At 39.9% G+C, this 7,330-nt stretch overlaps 1 long non-coding RNA gene across 1 annotated transcript; it reads right to left on the bottom strand.

The window, feature by feature from the left end:
• Positions 1-2,653: 2,653 nt before the first annotated feature.
• LOC127478403 (uncharacterized) lies at positions 2,654-4,860 on the bottom strand. The gene is made up of 3 exons (XR_007907218.1): positions 4,767-4,860; positions 3,651-3,819; positions 2,654-2,930 (listed from the first exon to the last, which is right to left on the bottom strand). It is a non-coding gene; the product is annotated as an uncharacterized LOC127478403 (long non-coding RNA).
• Positions 4,861-7,330: the final 2,470 nt, after the last annotated feature.

The raw sequence follows: 7,330 nt of genomic DNA, 5'->3' as shown, positions 1-7,330 counted from the left end.
AGTTCAAGGAGCGTTTGGTTCATGCTCTCAGGCACGTGGTGTGATTCTTGAGGTGTCCGAAGCAGGGCCAGGACATGGACTCAATGATCCTGATGGGTTCCTTCCAACTCAGCATATTCTATGATTCTATGAACTTTGTAATCCATATAGGAATTCATCAGAGCTACAAAATTATATGTTTTATTTTCCTCAAAATGCTACTTGAGTGGAGAAATGACATTTTATTCTGACATTATTTTCCTAGATTTGTTTCTAACCTTGTTTTTCATGGAAGCAAAACTGTTTTTCAAGAAGCAAATACTGTTCAGAGAGGCAGGCTTCTGTTTTCAGTGGACAACTTTTCACAGTTATCCACAATTCCAAAGGCATTGAGACCATCACTCAGCTGCTTAGTAATTTTTAATACCCCAGTTTTAGAGAACAGGCAGCTATCAAGGCAAACTGAAAAGCACACATATGCTGTCCTATAGAAAAAATACTCCCTGCATGTAGCCAGTAACATCCCTTGCAGTATTACAAGGCATTTTGTAAACATAAGCCAGGATGGTTATCTCAACTGCAAATTCACAAACAAGGAAACCAAGACCCAGAAGGTTTAAGTAGCTTGGTTACCAGGAAATCTGTGCTTAAGACATCGGTTCTAGAAATCTTTACCAAGTTCCTCATGCTGTAGTTACTGGGCTGCACTTCTGAAAGGATTCCCCCCTGAAGCACTGCTAGTTTACAACTGCTCTCCTGGCTCTCTACTGCAGACCATCCAGTTCCTGTTTGAATTTGTTTGGTTATTTTTGTTGACTGCAGCAGTGTCAGCAGAAGCAGTTCATCTCCTTATTCTGCTTGTACATGCAGGAGGGTCTTTTTTAGGGAACTGTCACATATGACTAGCAAGTGGTATGTACCACCACTGATAGAAGCACTTCTGCCCAGGAAGTTTTCAGGTGAGCCACTTAACAAGCTGCCTCTGCATGGGAGCTTTGTCTAGAAAGGTGGAATTCAAAACACTCCAAGGCCTGAACTGCCTCCTACAGGTGAGTCATTTGCAAATGTTTTTTATATAGTACAGGGTAAGAGCACACAGTTCAGCTGGTGTGCAGCAGGGTCATATGTAGCTTATTTCAGTATCTTCAGTCCAAATGTCCCAGTAGAGTATATACTCTATTATGGACCATTATGAAAATTTGGGATCTTGTCTGAAGACAGGTCAGCCTGCATCTGCTTCCCCTTCAAATCTTTCCCAAAGTACAGACATCTGGACTTTTTCAAAGGCATGGAAGGCAATTAGGCATGCAGCTCCAAATGTTTCTCAAAATCTTCCCCACAAACCCTTAGAAATACAGACCCTCGTGCTCATGCTGTTCTCCAAGTGCTGAAATAAGTGGAATTACAACAGTGCAAGATAGAAGTGAGGGGAGGAAATGACCCCATGAGAGGCCCTTCTGGATGGCAATGCTGAAAATGAAGCTGTTAATCATCACACTGCATAGTGATGAGACTCCACTGTCAGGCTAATAAGTACTCTGATCCAGCATGGTATGGATGCACAACCAGATGTGTTCTTGTCTGCAGAGGCATCAGAGAGATTTCAAGGTCTGCAGTGGATCTGCTGGACACAGAGGAATTATTAACAGTGTTAGCAATTTGAATAGTTAAATTGATGAGGGGCTCAGAGAAAATGTCAGTAAATTAGAGACATTTCAAAAGCATTAAGGTTGAGAATTTTGTTAAAGGACATGTTTATTATAGAGATGACTGAAGCCTGTTAGAAATGAAAAGACATTTTGTAATATCACTTGACTGAAAAAACAAGGGCATAAATATGTCTGTAAGTACACATGCACACATTCAAACACACTGGTAAGCTTCTAAGAGAGCAAACTTTCAGACAAACAAAATGAGAGCAAGAATTTGAACAGGGTGGGAAGTTGAAACAGAAGCTTTTAACTTCTTCCTGATTTCTTGGCTCAAGTATTGAATATAATAAAAGAGAAAGCAGAACAACAGGATTTTCTATTTGATTCTCCCTCCTGCTGCTCTGTGAATGGAAGTGGTGAAGCACTGAGGATGGGGGTAGGCAAGGGAGATAGGGGTCTGAAGAGAGAAGAGAAAGAAAAGGCTTCTTAAGGCTTTCTACTTTTGTGCATTAAAAGTTTTAAATATTGTAAAACTAATTATTTTATGAGAAATGCACTGCTGTATTGTCTAAATGTGAAGACAAAATATATTTTTTTACCGTAATCAGCAGAAATCATCCATCTCTATAATGTTTCCTAACCTCTTGATTAGCACAAAGTTAATTTGGTGCTTATCAGTCCAAAGCAAGGGGAGCATGAAATTAAGTTAGGGCCAAATCTTCATTTCCTTCCTTCGACAACTTCCTTTTGACACAAACAGTCATTTTGTTCAATCATGAATGAGTTTAAAATAGATGATAACTTTCTGATTTCTGCTGTTACAGAGTATTTCCATGTTATTCAACAAGGCATTTTTCTTTGCTGCCTTTTATTTATCCCTACCTCTAAACCTCCTGAATACTCCCTTAAATACAGCAGGTCTGGTGTAACTCTCTGGCTTTCCAACTTCCTTTCAAATTACAATTTTGGACTTATTTTCTAGTAATATCAGTAGATGAAATTATGTTGAATGTAGATGCTTCTTTTCCAGTTTTATGACAAACCATGGCGGTCCAAGGAGTAGCTTCTTTTAGTTTCAAAGGCTGAACTTTATCCTCCTCAAATTGTAATATTCCCTCACTATTGTCTACAGGAGTTTGTCTTGCTCTCCTGCATCAATATACAACACAGGCAGGGAGGCTGCACTTCTGAAACAACCACATGGAGTCTTCAAGAGGCAGCCTGAAGCCATGTGAGGAGTCATCAGCAGGGTTTTTCAGTGATTATCACTCTCCTTAGTCTTCCTTGGGTTTCCTGTAGCTGGTGGAATGTGTTATACTGAAGGTTAGCTATGATGAATGAACCCCATATGGATTAAAATAAGTTGGGACATAACCTCATGTCTCCTAACAAGGTTTCCCTTCTATAGAAGTTCACGGCATATTTCTGAATATCCTTCCATCTTCCCCCACCCTTTCTGCTTCTTAGGGAAGTGTGTTTTAAAGGGACATGGTTCAAAGATATTTCATTACAAGTCAATTGTTGCACATGCAGAACTGCTGCATATCCCAGTCTTATTAAAACAGTAAAGACTTTGCACACTGAAAATGATGCCAACAGGTTCAAGCTTTACAATGCCAAATATATCACAATTTTTCTTGCTCTCATTGCCTTTTCTCCTTGTTTTCCCTACAACATTAGTGGATGCTTCCATTCAAGAGACATTTAAAGAGGGCATTTTTTGAGACCACTTGGAATTGCCTTTATTGATACACCTGATATCCCTACTGAAATCTAATTTGCAGTATGGGGCTTTGTAATTTCATGCTAGAACAGCATAAAATGGAAGAATAACTCATCCAGAAGGAGAGGATTACGTAACAGTAGTGAAGGAGAATCAGCATAGACAGGGAAAATCCTTTGCAAAGCTGCTGGTTCTGCAGTGCTGTACACCTGCTAATTGATTTCAAACAACGGGGAGACCCACTGCCAACTAGCAGAAGAAAAGAGAGGGGGAAATTAATAGTTAATACAGCTCACCTAAATTAACTCACTTCACAAAAAGGCATGCAACTGAATAAAATCTTCCTGAGTTGTCCAAGCTCCATCTCATGAATGCCTGCTTTTCCTTCTGTGGGAAAGGTGTCATTGGTGTACTTCAGCCATTGAGAATGAAGAGTGAGACATTTGCTGTAGGGATGTGCTCAGCCTGTTACAAGTCATGACAAACAGAAGCAGGATAGTTGAGTTCTGGGAGAGCCATGACACACCACATTATGGATTTGGTGTGAAAGTGTGCCGAGATAATGAAACCTGTGGACTCTGCCCCAGGAAGGACACTTGTTAGCAAAGCAAAGGAACTGCTGGCAGACACACTGAAGAAACTTTGAAGATTGATGAGCTGGGCTTGGAAACCTCATTAGTTATTCTAACACATGGATGCTCTAAAGGTGCCACAGATCTCCACTGGAGAATGGGGTGGACAGCCCTATGCAGGATACTTTGCTTGTCCTGGTATTGGAGTACTTGAGGATGGGACTAGTGTGAGAATAGCAATGACACTCAGTGCTGTATACAGCTATTCTAGGCTACTCCTTACCTTGAAAATACCCACAGTAGAGGCATAGATAAAATATGCTGCCAACCAAAGGTATACAAACCTTTGTATACAAAGTTCAGGGTGGAGAAAAAACAAGGCTGAGAATTGCCATGGATAGGAGCAGGAGACGGGTGGGAGAGCCAAGGAGAGAGGGCTAGAGGAGCTCTGCTGCAAGAACACCCCACTAGTTTCACCCTACATTTTTTTTAAGCCAGTATGAATTCTCCTTGCTGCTGCTAGTGTTATGGGGATTGCTGTTTTATCGATCTATGCACCATGATTTCCACATTTGTCTCCTAAATGGTTACTGTTATCTAAGAATCTCATGTACAATTCAGCTGGAATTGCTCTAACATGCAGAATGCTATGTCATCTAAAAACAGGGTCACTTCACTGTTCATAACAGTTTTTTGAACATTCATTCAGTAAATATATAAAAAGCATCACTCCTACCATGGTGCCTTTCGCCACTCTGTTAAATACTTAGTTGTTTTGAAAATTGATATATTTCTGTGCACTGTTTAACTCTCAACTAATTTCTAACAAAGTAACATTACCCTAAAGCTCTTAATTTTCTTAATAACACCTTCTAATACTTTTTTTTCACAATATCTTGCAAGCAACGGCTGCCCGATAGGAGCAGGCAGTTAGGGACAATGGAGTAGTGACATCCACACTATGTCACACTTGGGCAGGCTGGAAGATCTCAGAGCACAGCAGTGTTCTGCCACCTTGACTGTGCTTTGTCTGTTTAACAGGAAAACCTCTCTGGTTAATAAATTTTCTTTCAGAAATTAAAACTTGCAAAAGCAAAGATGGCACCTCAGAGAAACAGTAGCAGAGCTAGATATTGGAAATCAGAATTTACTGAAAGAAAGTGAAGATTTGAAGGATGCCTTCAGGTGACTGCAGGCCAGTGCAAGCTGTTTGAGGACATCAGTAGAAAACCTATACAGAGAAGTAGATGATGCCAGGGACACACTGGAAGACAAAGACAACAAAACCAAACAATTAGAACTGAAGAGTAAAAATTTGTATTAAATCAATGAACAACTGGAGGCAGAGATCATGGCAATGTCCTGACAGATTTCTCTATACTAAGATAAAATGTATCATAAAATGGATATATTAGAAGTAAGAAATATGAAAATGAGACATTTGGAATGCTTGCAAATCACACAGGGGTTGAAGGAGAAACTGTATGAACAAGAAAAACTCAGAGCCTGCCAGTTAAGGAATGTATTAGAAGAACTTTACAAGCTCAGGGAACTTCAGAGGAATTGGATTCTGCAAGTGAAAGGACAACTAGAAGAATTAGCTGAGAAAGATGCACTTTTGGCAGTAGTAATGAAAACAAATACTGGCATGCTCCCCCTTATTGTATAAGTATGCTGAAGCCAAGCTTCTGGAAAACTGCCTTTCTTTGCTTAAACCACAAAATTTCTTCTGTTACATTTGGAATATCTTAAAGGTCTTGCCATTAGTAACAGTTCACTTTGGACTTTTTCAGTTACTATATATCAGTAACAACATTCCACTATGTTCAGTGGCAGTACATTTGATATGCTGGTGCAAATCCTTATCCATACTTCAGTTTTAAAAACGGACTCTTATCATTTTAAGAATAGCTAAAAAGGCTCTGCAGAGCTGTCCGCATCAATTTAGTGATTTCCCCTTGGACTGTTTCTGACTGTGATAGGGTTAAATTTCTTCACAATACCTTGCATGGTGTTACATTTTAGATTTGTGATTAAAACAGGTTTTAGATTTCTGATTAAAACGGGGATGTTTTCGTTCTCACTGAGCTTTGCTTACACAGTGTCAAGGCCTTTTCTGCTTCTCACACTGCCTCACCAGTGAGAGGCTGGGGATATGCAAGAAATTTGGAGGGGACACAGCTGGGACAGCTGACCCCAACTGACCTACGGGATGTTTCATACCATATGATGCCATGCTCAGCAATAAAACTTAGTGGTGGAGGAATGGCAAGAGCTGCCATTCCTCAGGCACTGGCTGGGTATTGGTTGGTTGGTGGTGAGCAAGTGTTTTCTTTTGCATCACTTTTTTTACTTGATTTTGTTTATCGTGGGGGTTTTTTTGTACTTTCCCCCACCCTCTTCTTAAAAAAATATTAAATTCCCTTTATCTCAATGCAAAAGTTTTCCCATTTTTACCCCTCTGATTCTACCCCTAGTCCTCCTTGAGGGAAAGTGAACAAGCTGAGCTGTGTTGCTCAACTGCCTACCAGGGTGAAACCTTCTGTGCATTAATACATGAGCTGATGTGGGGTTTTTTTAGAAAGCAAGTAAACTTTAGGTTCTGAGCATAGTTTTTTTTAAATTAGATTGTTAACTGTGAATATATTTTATAGTAGATAGCTGCGTGTAGTAAAAAACCCAACAGAGAACTCACTGCCTCAGGCAAAGGAGACAAAAAAAATGCAGTTTGCGGTAATCTGACTGAAAGTGGGCAATGTACAGTACTTCATCCAGGATCCTGGAATCCACTTCCCTACTAGACTGTCAGCTTCTAAGTTTTTTCATCTACAGGTCACATTGCAGATTGCAGAGTATATGTTTTCTACAGACTTTGAGAAAGAGCATGAAGGAACCTAAAGATGTCAGAGGGTATATTAGTTTAGGTTGTTTAGGAAGGGCTTTCATCAGTGGACGTTAATTCAGACAGTGCATATTTACATTTGGCTGAAAGCTTTTGTTTGTGCACCTAGACACAATAGGCACTGAAACTTCTTAAATACAAATAAATAAATACATGTCATTTTTGTGGATGAAAAGTTAAATCCTAAAGTCCAACTTGGCAGCTGGCCAACTGGTAATCATGCTGAGCCTTCAGAATTATCCCTGACATTTATGAACAAAGCAGGTAGATGAAGCTTGCCAGGCAGAAGCTGGCAAGAAAATGTGCACTGAACAAATATGATATAGGGAAAAAAATTCTGAGATGGTGAAGGGAAAGCTGTGATTCCAGGAAATCATTTTCACTGTAGCTTGTAGCAGCGGTAATGAAGAAAAATTCCAGAGATGAAAAGCCTAGAACAACCCCTTAATCTCTTCTGTGCCTCTCCTGTGTGACAAGTCACCCTTTGAAATCAGAAGAGATA

This window comes from Manacus candei, unplaced genomic scaffold, assembly GCF_025592945.1.
Source record: "Manacus candei isolate 608988 ecotype Guabito, Panama unplaced genomic scaffold, ASM2559294v1 h1tg000060l, whole genome shotgun sequence".
In the NCBI taxonomy this organism is placed as follows: Eukaryota; Metazoa; Chordata; class Aves; order Passeriformes; family Pipridae; genus Manacus; species Manacus candei.
This window is presented reverse-complemented; position numbering and strand designations above follow the sequence as displayed.